The following is a 14672-nucleotide window of genomic DNA, read 5'->3' as shown; positions in this document are numbered from 1 at the left end:
GGCATTGACTGCAGTTATATCCCGAGTACCTAGGGTGAAAGGAGTCTTGCTGTCAACCCCTCCAGAATTAATGAACCCTAGATGCTTACACAACAAGCTCTGGGCTTCAGAGTCCCAGCCCCCCAGACAGGAAGTGGAGCAATTTCCAGGAGAGATGGAGTGCCCTTCTGGGGGAAGACGAAAAGCAGAGCAGGTGAGCCGGTAATGGATCAGAAGAAAGATGCGAGGAGATAAAAGATCTCCAGCTCACAAAAGGCCTTTGTCTCAGCTGTTGGAGATTCAGCATAAGGATTTGGCTTCCAGATTGTGCTTTAGAAATGAATTTCAGCTTCGTTTAAATCATATAGGCGCTTCAGACTCAGACAAATAATATTAATTGTGGTATTTGTTAAGTGCTTACTAAATGTGAAGCACTGTATTAAGCCCTGGGGTAAATACATGATATAAGATATAAATGCCTGATTGGATTGCACTGTTCCTACCTAGTGATTATTACTGTCATTACTGCTATTATTGTTAATGTATTTAAGTCCTTACTATGTGTCAAGCATGGTTAGCACAGGGTTTTGGCATTTAATAAGCACTTGACAAGCACTATGATTATTCTTTGTATTTCTTTAAAAACATCTATATCCTGGTGGACTACCCACCCCATTTATCAATCATAGCAATAGTGATATTTTAACCAATGTGATATGAATAAATCCCAGTCACCCTCTGAGAAGCGATATTCATGTGTTTTCTATTGCAATGCTTAATTCTCTCATGACTCATCTCAGGAAACCTGATGGAGAGTAATAATTCAGTCATTCACATTTCACATCCAGGAGTGATTTGAAGAATTTCATGGGGAAGAGCAAAATTGCCAATTATTAAAGATGTCATTTGTGTGGAGAAGGCACAAATATTGGAACGCCTGAAGGTGAAATTGAGGAATATCTCAGCACTCTTCAGAGAACTGATACCATGAGATATATTTTGGCCGCTTGGAAGGCAGCATGGTGGTGCTGTGATAAGTCAATCAATTAATAGTATTTACTGAGTGCTTACTATGTGCTTAGGAGAGTGCAGTGCAATAGAATTGGACCACAAGATCCCTGTTTTCAAAGGGCTTGTAATCTAGTGAAAATAGTCGTGACCTTGAGGTGAAACCACAGCAGAATTATTTGTCTTCTCCTATTGGCAATGACTGAATCTGCTGTATCACTAAAGTTCTCTCCTTCATCCACAAACCTGGTGCAAAGTAGATGAAACCAAATAATAGTTTGATTTTATTTGTCCCAATTTTTCTAGCTTCTAAATATGGACCCAGTTCTACTAAAACATGAGAGTTAAGTTCTTGCAGAACACTAAATTAAGGGAACCTTGAACTCTAGCCCTCTCCCCATGCCTAAAATGGCATACAGGAGCACAAAACTTTCTTCCGACCACAGTGCAACAGCGCATCCAAAGATTTGCATTAGTATTAATAGTATTTATTAAACACTTACTATGTGAGGAGCACTGGGAAAGAATGCAGAGATGGGAATTTAGTTAGAGTTCCTGTCCCACAGGGATCTCACAGTCTAAGAAAACCGAAAGATCCATTCTAGAAGATTCATTCTAGATTCACATTATCTGAAGCACCTTCCCTAATTCTGCTCTCTCTCTCTCTATCCAAAACACATAATTACAATGTTCACTCTCTGGAAGTACTGCGTTTTAAAATCAAATATCTCCAAGAATCCAAAACACACTTTAGTTTGTTTTAGAAATACAATTTTAAATTACAGCAGTGAATGCATTTATACAACTTTTACAGACAATTTTCCATTTCTTAACAGGATGGGTCCTTAATGTAACATACCATTTTTCAAGGAAGGCTTAACTTCAAGATCCTGAAAATGACCTATTTTATAAACAAGCAATTGAAACATCTCTTGAGTGTTGAGAGGGAATCAACACCCCTCTGCACTGGTGTATTTCAGGTCAACCTCTCAGTATCCGGCATCGAAACATTTGACAATGCTACAGGCCAAAAAGCCTATTTTGACCCACGCCATTCTTTCACACTGTATACAATGTACAAACAGGCAGTTTTCAGCTCCCACTACATCTTTCCTTCATTCATTTAATCAAATTTATTAAGCACTAATTATATGCAAAGCACTGTACTGAGCACTTGGGAGAATACAACAATAAACAGCCATTCCCTGCCCACAACAAGCTTATTTCCTTCAGTGAGAGAGACAGACATTGATATAAATGCATAAATTAGAGAGATGCAAAAGTGTTGTGGATCTGGGAGGGAGGAAAAACAAAGGGACCAAGTCAGGGTGATGCAGAAGGGAGTGGGAGAAGAGGAAATGGGGAGGCCTCCTGTAGGAGATGTGCCTTCAGTAACTTTTGAAGGAGAGGAGAGTACTTGTTTACAGAATTTGAGGAGGGAGGACATTCCAGGCCAGAAGCAGGATATGAGCTAGGAGTCAGTGGCAAGATAAGTGAGATGGAGGCATAGTGAGAAGGTTAGCACTTGAGGAGTGAAGTGTGCAGACTGGGTTGTAGAAGGAGTAATGAGGTGAGATAGGAAGAAGCAAGGTAGTAGAGTGATTTAAAACTAATGGTGAGGAGTTTTTGTTTAATGTGGAGGTGAATGGGCAACCCCTGGAGTTTTCTGAGGACCAGGGTGACAAGTCCAGAATGCTTTTGCAGAAAATATGATCCGGGCAGCAGAGTGAAGTATGGTCTGGAGTGGGAAGAGACAAGGGGCTGAGCAGTCAGCAAGAGAGCTGATGTAATATTCCAGACAGGATGGGATTACTGATTTTATTAATGTGATAGCAATTTGAATGGAAAAGAAAGAGTGATTTTAGCAATTTTTTGAAGGTGGGACGGGCAGGATTTAGTGATAGATTGATTATGTGGGTTAAATGAAAGATAGGAGTCAAAGAAAACTCCAAGAGTATGGGCTCGTGAGACAGAAAGGATTGTGATGCCATCTACAGTGAAGGGAAAATCAGGGGGAGGACAGGGTTTGGGTGGGAAGATAAGTAGCTCTGTTTCCGACATGTTAAGCTTGAGGTGACGGGAGGACACCCAAGTAGAGATGTGTTGAAGGCAAGAGAAAATGCAAGACTGCAGTGAGAGAGATCGAGATCAGGGCTGGAGATGTAGATTTGGGTATCATTTGAATAGAGATGATAGTTGAAGCCAAGGGAGTAAATGAGTTCTACAAGGGAGTGGTTGTAAATGGAGAATAGAAGGAGACCCAAAACTGAATCTTGAGGGACGCCCCCACGGTTAGGGAATGGGAAGCAGAAGAGGAACCTGCAAAGGAGACTGAGAATGAATGGACAGAGAGATAAGAGGAGAATCAGAAGAGGACTGAGTCAGTGAAGCCAAGGTTGGATAACGTTTCCAGAAGAAAGTGGTGGTCCTCTGTGTTGAAGGCAGCCGAGAGGTCGAGGAGGATTAGGATGGAGTAGACGCCATTGGATTTGACAAGCAGGAGATCCTTGAGAGGGCAGTTTTTGTGGAGTTAAGGAGATGGAAACCAGATTGGAAGGGATCAAGGAGAGAACTGGGGAGGAATTTGAGACAGCAGATGTAGACAACTCACTCAAGAAGTTTGGAGAGGAATAGTAGGAGGGAGATGGGGTGGTAACTGGGGGGAGCCTGCCTTACCAATACTGGTGCACATCAGATGGATTCCCTTAAAAAAAAAAGTACTCATGGAAATGTCAGAAAGATGGAAATAAACACATTTGTAAGAATCAATCTGGGGCTTCTACCTTCCTGAAAAAAACCCTAGCACTTTGGTCAGGGAGTCAGATTCAAGCCCCCAAGTGGCACTCGTGAGTTGTTTGTGAATGGATATCCCTGCTTCAGGGTGAATTAGTTAACTTCTCAGCCTATGCTATCGTGCAATTGACACTTCTTGGCAGAATTCTCAATGCCCTGAAGGCTGTGATGTGTGCCAGCCAGCAATATATGAATCATTACTTTTAACTCTGTGTTTCTCTGATTTTCACCTGATCTCCATACACATGTCTAGGATGCACATTCCTTAAAGGCAGGGATCATGTCTACTAACTCTTTTGCACTTGCACAAGGACTTAATACAGTGCTCGGCACACTGTAAGTTCTCATCAAATAAGACTGATTGATTGATTTGCCCAAAGCAACCGGATTTTTAAAAAGTCATTGCATTCTTCAACACCAATTGAAAAATTGACATGGTCCATGATTGCCTTCATTTTTATGTCAGTTGACACAAGCAGATCTTCCCATTTTTTTGTCATTATGCACATTTTGTTTGACATAATTAATCCTTGAATAAGTTACGAATTAAGCAGCACCTACTCAACTGAGATGGGAACTTACGTTTATAATGGTTTCTTTCATAAAGTTAGACCAAATCTACACTGAATTTTTTGTTTTTTTTGCCCATGGAAATACTCCTAGTGATGAAAGCTACACTTAGTGTGGAATATGTGCTTCATATTTTAAGTGTTTTTTGAAAAATAATAACCCTGCCAGTATCTTTAAGATGATGAAGTTTAATAGACTCTAGAGTCTGTCTAGATCTAGGTGACTGAATCCAAATTTCACTTGCAATCAAAACTGCAAGTAGAATAAATCCAAACCTGTGAAAGTCAAGGTTTGGAGGGGAAAACATGTATGACATTGAGAGGAGCCTGAGCTGATAGGTCTTAATGAGAATTTGAGACTACTGGCTCTGTGGAAGGAAACTAGGTGCAAAACAGGATTCCACTCGAAAACTTACACAGACATTATGGTGTTTTCAATCGCTGCCAAGAAAAGCACAGTCAGCATTGCCCGAGCTGACCGAGGCATGAATAATGAAAGCTCTAGACGTTTTGCTGTTTTCTGAAAGATGAAGAATGAGAGAAGAAGAATGTTTCTGTTTAGAACTGACTTTTCCCAAAGGCCCGGTTGGTGATGGAGCTGCAGTTAATGGGTTAGGTATTTGTATCTTGGCACAGATAGACTTGGAGGGGATGGGGAGGGGAAAGTCACTCTTGAATAATGGGGAAGAGGTAACATCTTTCAGACTGGGCAGTGGGCTTTATTTACGCAACTCCATGAACATTTCAGTTAATGCAGATGCTAAATTACTCCTCCAAGAACCAATAAAACCTCTTTTTCACTGCACCCATCTGAGAAGACTGCTTAAAGAACAATTAAATTCTATTGTATTCTCCCAAGCTCTTAGTTTGGGACTCTGTTCATAAGTACATGTTTCTTTTAATGCTACTGATGTACATATAAACATATATGGGGTATCCCATCCCCACTTCTCACCATTTTCTCACTGATATAAGGATGATGATGATAATAATAATAATAATGATATTATAATAGTGGTCGTGTGCGCAATACAACGCTAAGCATTGGGGAACATACAAGATCATCAGATCCTACCGTGAGTTCACATTCTGTGTAGGAGAAAGCACAGGTGTTGAATCCCCATTTCTGACAGATGAGGGATCTGAGATGCAGATAATTTAAGTCACTCACCCAAGGTCACGAAGCAGGTAAATGGAGAAATACAAATTAGAACCCAGATCCTCTGGCTCCCAGGCCCCAGGCTCTTTCCACTAGACCATGCTAGTTATGAACCCTGGTTGTTATGACTGCCTTCATATTATTTTAAATGCAGTTGCTATCAATTTTATCCAGGAATATTTCAGCCGCCTGAACAGAAGTACAGATTGAGGGTGGAGACTCTAAAGGTACTGATAGGAGATGAAGGACATGGTTGAGGGGAAGTTGGGGGGAAGGGAGAAATGATTCCTTCACATGAATTGCAGCCCAGCTCTTTGAACCTTGAATAAACAAGTGCTGGCAATGAATCACAAATATCAAACAGGGAGGAGAGAGGCTACAGGCAAGGAGATCACATTCATGAGTGATTCATAAAGCCCTATCCGGTTGTCAAGCTGGAATATGACAAGAATATCCCAAGTAAAGCAGCATGGTCTAGTGGAAAGAACATGGACCTCAGAGTCAGAAGACCTGGGTTCTTTCTCATCTTGACTTTACTCTTTACCTGCTTATGATCCTGGGCAAATCATTTAACTTTTCTGGCCTCAGATGATTGACTGATGAGCCCAAACTAAACAGATTTCTTAGACTGAAAGCTCCACATAGGACAGGGACTGTGTATCTTTGTATCTTAGTATCATGTATCTACCCCAGTGCTTAGTAAGTGCTTGGCCCATAGCAAATGCCTAAGAAATACCACAGTTATTATTATTCTCTCCAAGTCTTCAAAAGTATTCCTTGAGTGCCTGCTTTGTTCCAAGCACTGTCTAAAGCACATCAGTGATGGTACTTGTTAAGCACTTATTTTGTGCCAAGCACTGTTCTAAGCACTGGGGTAGATACAAGGTAATCAGGTTGTCACCACGTGGGGCTCACAACCTTAGTCCCCATTTTACATATAAGGAAACTGAGGCACAGAGAAATTCAGTGACTTGCCCAAAGTCACACAGCTAACAAGTGGCAGAGCTGGGATTTGAACCCACAATCTCTGATTCCCAAGCCCAGGGTTTTTTCCACTAAGCCACGCTGGAATGTGTCTGTTTATTGCAATATTATACTCTCCCAAGCACTTAGTACAGTGTTCTGCTCATAGTAAGTGCTCAATACAATTTGACTGATTGATGGACTGACTGCCTATGATGAGCTTACAGTCTAGCTAAAAGTAAACAGTAGGTGAATAAGGGATCAACTAAAGCACTTGATCCTTATTACAAAAAAAAAAAAAAAGGAAAATGTTAAAAAATAGGTTAAAAATTTTGAGAAGTGCTGACAGAATTGCATCCATGAATGAGGAAGCTACGTTTGATCTCTGATCTTTCTCTCCTAGGTCACCAAGTTTTAGTCAGGTGGACTCAAAGGTGGATTTGATTGAGCATGGGAAGTCAGGTCACCTTCTGGTTTCAAAGGGAGAGAGAGGGCAATCTGTTTCTGACATTCAGACCAATGAATCAGTGGATCATCAATCAAAATATTTGCAAAGACACCCTGAAAGTACTTTCACGTGTATCCCCTGAAAGTATCTAGCACATTTACAAAGCTCTTATAGAGGATACCCAATGAAAATCAATCTTTAGCACCACGGACATGTTGAATTCAAAATAATAAGCAAACGAGATTTAGGCCAACAAAAGTGCTTTTTGGAAAACAAAAAAGTTAATTAAATTGGTGAATGTGCAGGAATGCAATATTTACAAAGAGAAGGGCTCTTTGTTTCATTAATGTTTCAAAGTAAACCCTTGGAAGAGCAAAGAGAGTGCTAGGACCAAGCAAAATGGAAAAAAAAAGCAAAAATAACAACAAAAAACTTTTGCAGGACACCAGAGAACTGCAGTATACTTCTGATAACACCTCAGACTCTCCAACAGGATTCCAAAAGATTAATTTATCTAGGAATTTACCAAGGAGCAAGCAAAAAAAGTCTGATGATTATTTTTTTCTTTAAAAGATAATAATGGATCGTTTTCCAAAATTCTGATCAATGAGGCACAATTCTCAAACTCAGGATATTTGGAATTCTGCAAAGTTACTCTTACAGAAATGGCAAGTATTTTCACAATACAAGACAAGAAAAGAGTAGCCAGCTTTGAGCATTGAGGAGTTCTATTTAAAAGGTGGGGCAGGCACTGAATGCCAAGTACTGGTGACTTACTGAAAAATACTGTGAGAAATCATCATTGTAACTTTGGAAACACTGCAGAGGTCTATCTGCCTGCTTCCCATTTTGAAGTGAATTCAATCAGGCTGGGCAACTGGGTGGAAGAACAGTGAGATTTGGTTCCTCTCAAGAATAAGGAAGTTTATAAATGCCTTTCTCATAATAGTAGTAATAGATCAGTAGTGCTTATTGGGCATCGATCTAGTGTGGTGCACTGTACCAGATATTTGGGAAATACAGAATAAAGGGGTATATTTAATGGGAGAAATAAATAACAGAAAATACTAAATACCTGGGTATATACACACACATGTACACCCACACACAATTTTTAATCTATCTGTATATAGTATATGATATGAATTTTATATATATATATATGTATATATATATATATATATACAAATATATGATGAGAGGTATAAATGAATTCACAAGTACAAACGTTGGTTGAGGGGAATCAATCAATCAATCAATCCATGGTATTTAGAGAAAGTAGCATGACCTAGTGGAAAGAGCAAGGGCCTGGGAGTCAGAAGACATGGGTTTCTAATCCCAGCTCTTCCATATATCTGCTGCGTGACCTTGGACAAGTCACTTAACTTCTCTGTGTCTCAGTTACCTCATCTGCAAAATGAGGATCAAGACTCTGAACCCTATGTGGAACAGGGACTGTGTCCAACCTCATTACCTTGTATCTAGCCCAGTGCTTATAACAGTGCTTGGTACACAATAAGCACTCAACAAATACCACAGTTATTATTATTATTAAACACTTAATGTGTGCAGAGCACTGTACTAAGTGCTTGGAAAAGTGCAATATAACAATAAAAGTTGGTAGACATATTTCCTTCCCACAGTCCAAAGGGGGAGACAGAAATTAAAAGAAATTATAGATATTTTCGTAAGTGCTGTGGGGCTGAGGGTGAAGTGAATATGAAGTGCTTCAAGGGTAAAGATTCCAATGCAGAGACAAAAACGAGCCTGAGAGAGGAGATGGAAACAGGAGAGTTGAGAAAGTGATTTTCTTTCACCTTCCTTTCTACTCCTTCATCCCCTTCTTCAATTGTTCCTTCAGTTCTGCTTTTCCTCCTCCTCTTCCTGATCTTCTTCCTGCTCCTCCTTTTCTCCTACATGTTTGACACTGTCTAGGCTTGGGAGAAAATGAAGTGATTAAGGGAACTGAAACAAGATAGAGATGGAGAGGCTAATTTGTAAGAGATGTTGCAAGCTGAAACAATATTTTCTTTTGAGTTACTATTACTTTAGTGACTTTGTTTTAATTCTGTTTGTAAGATCCCTATATTTTCAGTTGAGCACTGGGAGAAGTTTCTGGCATGAGAACTCTTTGTTTTTGACTACAAAAATCAAGTGAAGTCAGATTTGGTGCAAGTCAGAGAAAATTACTGAGTAAACACAAGAAAAACAAAGTTACTGGAAAAATTGTAATTGTATTTTCAGCACCCTTTTTCACTTCCTTGGCTTTTTTGGTGAAAATTCACTGTTAATACTGTTTCTCAGTAGCCACACCAGCATTTAGAAAACAAGTTCAAAGAGGATTAATTCCTTTAGCACATTATTGTAATAATGCCACAAAAGACCTCAGTTTACCAAAGAAGGATTTGAACTGTAAACATGGCACAAGACCCAGCTGTAACCCATTTCCATAGGAAAAAAGAAATCCACATACTGGATTGTTTAGAAAGAGACGTAATATAGTGGTGATTTTTTTTTCTTCTGATTTAGCTTGAAAAACTGTGCTTGAAGTCCCATAAAGCTTGGTATGCTTTGGGAAAAGCACTCCCAGTTTAATTTGGGCCAGGCCTCCTTACACTTCGAAAAAAAATAAAATTGTTTTAACTATTCAAAGGTCTTCTATTTAGTGGCATATTCTGAGCTTATTCACCAGTCATGATGTATTTTATGGTAAACTCCAGGAGAAAGTAGAATTTCTCCCGACAGGAGGGCTGTGAATACACAAGTTCAGGCCTGGAGAGGGTTTGTCTTACGGGCCCCCATGTGACCTGCCTGGAAGGACTCACTGGCAGTTCCACCCTTCACCTTTCCTCTCCTTTGCCTCAGCATCGACCCACAACATAACTTCCCTCTTCCGGGATTTGGAGTATAGAGAATGTGTTTGAGCCCAAGCTTTCTGCTTAGGCCTCGCAGTGCTGGGAGAAAGCAGATTTCTTTTTATGTTCATGTGTGCCTGTGTGTTTTTGTGTGTACTTTTGTGGACATGTATCCCCATGAGTCTACTTGACTCAGGGCATGAGTAGCTGCCTGATGATGTCAATCAATCCATCAGTGGTATTTATTGAACACCTAAAGTAGGCAAAAGTACAGTACTAAGTAGTTGAGAGTGCTTACTTGGCCGGTATTCAGCGAACTAAGCATTCAGGAAAGTCCAGTGCAATAGACTTGGTGGATATGATTTCTCCCCACAAAGGGCTTGCAATCTAAAGGGGAGATAGCCCGCTTACAGACTTCAGGGGTACATAGGCATAAAACCAAGATTGTCAAGGATCTTCTAGAAACAAGTCCTTTTGTCTCGGTTAAAATTCTCACTGAGCTCATGCTGACAACTAAGAGGTGGCTCCTGGGAGAGAGCAGAACAGCATGGTGGAATCAGGAGTTGACATGCAGACACCTGCTTATGAGGGGACATGATGAGCTGAGGGCTCGGATAATGCTTCAAACAATCAATGAATCGTACGTACTGAGCCCTTACTGTGTGCTGGGCACTGTACTAAGCATTTGGGAGAGTACGAAACAACAATATAACAGACACATTCTCTGCCACAGCAAGCTGACAGCTTAGAGGGGGAGGCAGTCATTGATATAAATAAATGTTACAGAAATGTGCATAAGTGCTGTAGGGGTGGTTGAGTGGTGAATAAAGGAAGTAAATCTGGATGATGCAGAAGATAGTGGGAAAAGACACAATGGGGGCTTAGTCACAGAAGGCCTCTTGGAGGAGATTTGCCTTCAATAAGGCTTTTAAGGGTGGTAGAGCCATTATTTATCAGATATGAAAAGGAAGAGCATTCCAGGCCAGTAGCAGGACTTGGGACAGAGGTCGGCAGCAAGATAGATGAGATCAAGATACAGTAATAGTAATTATGGCATTTGTTAAGCGCTTGCTATGTGCAGAGTACTATTCTAAGCACTGGAGTAGATAAAGGGTAATCAGATTGTCCCACATTGGGCTCACACATTTTTAATCCCCATCTCTACAGATGAGGTAACTGAGTAAGTTGGCATTAGAGGAGTGAAGTGTGTGGACTGGGTTGTAATAATAATGTTGGTATTTGTTAAGCGCTTACTATGTGCAGAGCACTGTTCTAAGCACTGGCGTAGACACAGGGTAATCAGGTTGTCCCACGTGAGGCTCACAGTTAATCCCCATTTTACAGATGAGGTAACAGGCACAGAGAAGTTAAGTGACTTGCCCACAGTCACACAGCTGTAATAGGAGAGTAGCGAGGTGAGGTAGAAGGGACGAGGTGCTTGAATGTTTTAAAGTCTATGGTAAGGAGTTTCTGTTTGATGCAGAAGTGGATGGGCAACCACTGGAGGTTCTTTAGGAGTGGGAAACAATGCCTGAACATTTTTGTAGAAAAATGATCGGGGAAACAGAGTGAAGTATGGAGTGGAGTGGGGAGAGACAAGAGGCAGGGAGGTCAGCAAGGTGGCTGACCTTGAGGCAGGATAAGATAAGTGCAGTTTATATGGAGAGGAGAGGATGGAGTTTATCCATGTTATGAAGGTTGAACCAACAGGCTTTAATGATGAATTGAATATGTAGTTTGAAAGAGTGAGAGGAGTCAAGGATAACACCAAGATTAAGGGCTTGTGAGACTGGAAGGATAGTGGTGCTGTCTACAATGTTGGGAAAGTCAGGTGGAAGACATGATTTAGGCTGCAAGATAAGGAATTGTTTTTGATACGTTAAGTTTGAGGTGATGACAGGATTTCCAAGTAGAGATGTCTTGAAGGCAGAAAGAATTGCAAGACTGCAGAAAGGGAGAGAGATCAGAGCTGGAGATGTCGATTTGGGAATCATCCACATACAGGTGGTAGTTGAAGCCATGAGACTGAATGAGTTCTCTAAGGGAATGGGTGTACATGGAGCTTAGAAGGCAACCCAGACCTGAACCTTGAGGGACACTCACATTAAGAGAGAGGGAGGTAGAGAAGAAATCTGCAAAAGAGCCTGAGAATGAGCGCCCAGAGAGATTTAAGGAGAACCAGAAGAGAACAGTAGTATCAATTATCAGTCGTACCTATTGAGCGCTTATTGTGTGCAGAGCACTGTACTTAGCACTCAGGAGAGTACAGTACAGGAGAATTTCTAGAAATGTTCCCTGCCCACAATGAGTTTATGGTTTAGAGGGGGATAATGGCTTTAGTGTAAGTGAATAAATTATGGATATGAACGCAAGTGCTGTGGGCCTGAGGGAAGGGTGAATAAAGGGTGAAAATCATAGTGCCAAGGAGACTTGGAAGGGAATGGGAGCTCAGGCTCAGGCTCAGTCCCACGTTCTCCAAGTGGATTGGCAGGAGGAGGAAGGCTCAGGCCTCTCTCTCCGGCCTGCAGTTGGAGGCAGGCTGGTCCTCTCCTCCCTCCAGCCATGGCGGGCGTGCATGTTCACAGGGTATCGAGCTGGTAGAGCGGGAGCAGCCCAGACGTGCTTGCCAGGGCTCGCCTGCCGCTCCGGCCAGTCCACGGGGCCCGCTGCACCCGACACACCAGAGGGGTGGCCAACCGGCTCTGCCACTTGTCAGCTGTGTCACTGTGGGCAAGTCACTCAACTTCTCTGTGCCTCAGTTACCTCATCTGTAAAATGGGGATTATCTGTGAGCCTCACGTGGGACCAACTGATTACCCTGTATCTGCCCCAGTGCTTAGAACAGTGCTCTGCACATAGTAAGCGCTTAACAAATACCAACATTATTAGCCTCCGGGCCCTGCGGAAGTGAGGGTGGCTGGAGGGCAGTCTGACTGCTACCGGACTCATTGCGGCCCAGGGCTGCCATCCTGCAGGATGACCCCATTTGAGCCAATTGGGACTTTTCTACAATTTGGGTGTATCTCTCCATTTACCTGTATGATTGCTCCCTCTTATTCAGGTATATATCTCTACCTTTTGCGCTTAGTACAATGCTCTGCATACAGTAAGCACTCAATAAATACGATTGAATGATTTAATGGAGCTGTATGGTCGCTCTTTCCTATTTAAGTGTACATCTCCATTTACCTGTATGATTGCTCCTTTCTATTTTGCTCACTGGATCCTTTTCTGCCTCTCATCCACTTACTGTGAATTTTTCTTCAAGGCTCTGTTCTAATCCCCTACTCTTCTCTCTACAGTCACTCCTTCAGGAATCTAATTTACTCACAATGGCTTCAGGTACCATCATTATGGCATGGCCTTAAGGACCTGGGAATCCAAGGACCTGAGATCTAAATCCAGCTTCACCTGTGACCTGCTGTATGATCCTAGGCAAGTCACTGGCATGCTTTTGATAATTCAGTCAATCAATACTACTCATTGAGCTCTTTCCTTCCAGAGCATTATAACTAAACTCTGGATTCCTGCCTCCTCTTCAGAAGCTTTCAGTCTAGTCAGGGAGGCAGACACTAAAAAACTACAGGTGAGAGGATATAAAAAGGCAAGAGGCTAGGGTGAGTACCCATGGGCTTAGTTGCTGATGATTTTGGAAAAGTTAATGATTCCAAAGTAGAATCAATTATACCTTTTCACTTTGTTCTGCTCAAATCGCAAATACATTTGGGAAGCGTTCTCATTTTAAATTGTTTGACCTGCATCATTTGCATGAATCTAACAATATGACAAAAGAGTTTGGTGAGGCAAATATTACTGTATTTACTCTGACAAAGAGACCAATTGACTCTCCAGACCGCTAGCGAATAGAAAATAATACTATAGGGGGAACCTCAACAGGCCCTACGTTCCCAACAAGATGTGGAGGGTCTAACCCCAGAAACAAAACATTTAGTTTGGCTTTCTTGCAGTTCTCCTTTTGGAGACTGCATAGTGGACAGCAGAGAGAAAGCTGGGTCCTGTTAACTTTCCAGAGAGCTACTGACTCAGACACCACAGAACATTTTGTTCATCGTGGTGCTGGGAAATGTGTTCTTGGCTCACAGTGGCAATTGCAAAAAAAGAGAAAAAGAGATTAAGTCCATCAATTAAGCATTGGGAAGTTACTTTAAAACAATGAACTGCTTTCATCTAACTGGTAATTATTTTTAAATTCTTGAAAAAGATATTTTTCCAGTTTCCAATGAAAATTATATCAATTTATAAATCCTTTAAATGAGAACACTTTGTTTTTCATTATGGGGCTCACATAGGCATGCTATTTAATTTCAATTATGCTAAGAGAGGTACATTTGCCATATTTCATTTTATTGGATTTTAATTAGAGGTGTTAGGAATAATTGTATGTCAAATAAAATGTGTATGATACTCTCTGCTTCTCTTAACTCATAACTCTTAACTTAACCCATAGAGACACCATAGACACTTCTCTCCCAGAATGCTCCGATCTCCTTCTTCAATCATTCTGGGAGTGGATCCATAGAGTTTTCTTGATAAAAATCTGAAAGTAGTTTACATTGCCTCTTTCTGTGCAGTAAACTTGAGTCTCCGCCCTCGATTCTCTCCCATGACACTGCTGCCCAGCACGGGTGAGTTTTGACTTGTTCAAGATTGCCTGCCACTCGTTAGCCATTGGCCAAGCTAGGAATGGAATGGGTAAGCCTCCGCTTGACTTTCCCTCCTGTAGCCAAGACTGGTAGAATACTGGAAACTCTCCAGGTGTGACTCTGAAAGGGGCATCCAAAATCACAGCAGGACAATAGGAAATTCCACTGTTAATCCAGGAGCAAGGATATAGGGAAGGAGAGCGGCTTTTAATGAGGGTACATTTGAATCTCAAT

The sequence above is a fragment of the Ornithorhynchus anatinus genome, chromosome 8, assembly GCF_004115215.2.
Source record: "Ornithorhynchus anatinus isolate Pmale09 chromosome 8, mOrnAna1.pri.v4, whole genome shotgun sequence".
NCBI classification, from domain to species: domain Eukaryota; kingdom Metazoa; phylum Chordata; class Mammalia; order Monotremata; family Ornithorhynchidae; genus Ornithorhynchus; species Ornithorhynchus anatinus.
The sequence above is the reverse complement of the archived record's forward strand: the minus strand, read 5'-3'. Positions refer to the sequence as shown.